Source organism: Myotis lucifugus, unplaced genomic scaffold, assembly GCF_000147115.1.
Source record: "Myotis lucifugus unplaced genomic scaffold, Myoluc2.0 scaffold_908, whole genome shotgun sequence".
Classification (NCBI taxonomy): Eukaryota; Metazoa; Chordata; class Mammalia; order Chiroptera; family Vespertilionidae; genus Myotis; species Myotis lucifugus.
Genome location: NW_005871956.1, coordinates 122,403 through 123,857, shown reverse-complemented (window position 1 = coordinate 123,857; position 1,455 = coordinate 122,403). Strand labels below are relative to the sequence as shown.

The window sequence follows — 1,455 nt, the reverse complement described above, 5'->3', positions numbered from 1 at the left end:
GGAATGTTCTGGAACTAGATAGAGGTGGTGGTTGCCCATGGTGAGTGTACTAAATGCTACTGAATTGTTCATTTTATTTATTTTTTATTTATTTATTTTTTGTTGTTGTTGTTGTTATTTTTTATGTATTTTTATTGTTTTTATTAGTTAAGGTATTACAAATGGTGTCCTCATCCCCCCCACCCCCCGTTAACCCCAACCTCCTCCCCCCCACACACATGCTCCCATCCCCCTGTTGTCCACGTCCATTGGTAAGACAATGTTCTAATACAATTGATTTGCTGCTGCATTTGTCTACCCTTTGCCTAATATTAACAATTATAAACAGAGCAGGGCGACTAGTATTTGGAACAATCCTTCCAGTGTCCCAGCGCCAGGCACAGCTTTTCACTTCTCTTCACACCACTGGTTCTCTCTGCGGACCTGGGCTTCCTCCTCTTCAGTAAAGTCGTTTTTTATGTTGAAGGTCTTGCGAATCTCATCCGGGGTTTTCCCCTTGATCATATTGGCCACCGTCTTGCATGTAGCATCCAGCAAACCTTTGATGTCTAAGTAGTTTGCAGCCAGAATGAGTTCAAATAGGGTTCCTTGGTCAACGTTGAGGAATTCTTGGTCCCAAAGAGGAATGTCATCTGTTCCCTTTTCCTTGTTCTCATCGTCCTCAGGAGGGGGAGGGTCATCCCTGTGGTGGGTGCACCACTGAAGGAGCTTTTGTAATATTGCTGCATCCACATTTGGTAGAGGAACTGGGTCATCGTCGCCTTCATGGTCCATTCCAAAATCTTCTAACATGGTCTTGATCGCCACAGATTGTTTGGCAGTTTCAACATCAACTTCAAATATCTCTCCATCAGAACTCTGCAGTTTAATCGAAGGCATGGTGCTGGGTCTCACGGAGAGCGAGGGCCGGAGGCTGACGAGAGCCGGGCAGCGTCGGCAGAACCCAAAGGAAGAGGTGGAGAGCAAGGCCACTCACCCAGGTTCTGTGTTTTATGGTCTGGTTACATCTGTATTTATACCAGTTGAATTTAATCCTGTCAGTTTTTATTCCAAAGGTTAGGGTGTTTCTTATCTCCATGCCACGGAGTAAAGATTATGTAGCTTAAGCGTGATTGTTGGTAGTTAAAGTGATTAACTACCCGCCTGGCACTTAGTGAAGGGGTTTTATTCCCTCCCTAACTTCAGGGAAAAATCCCCGCCTGGGGAAACAGCCTTTCCCGGAGAGGTGACCCTGATTAAAACACCAAGCGCCAAGAAGGGGAGCAAACATATTAAGAACAGTATGCCATGTACGCTAGGTGCCTTGAAATATATGCTGTGCAGATGTTTCTTCCCTGCAGAGACTGTGTCAAGCAGCAAGGATGGACCGGCTCCCGGCAAATTCCCCCTTTTTTATTTTTATTTTATTTATTTTTTTATTAAATCTTTATTGTTCAGATTACATTTGTCCTCTTC

At 44.4% G+C, this 1,455-nt stretch overlaps 1 pseudogene; it reads right to left on the bottom strand.

Moving 5' to 3' along the window:
- Positions 1-387: 387 nt before the first annotated feature.
- Positions 388-953, bottom strand: LOC102429883 (annotated as a pseudogene).
- Positions 954-1,455: the final 502 nt, after the last annotated feature.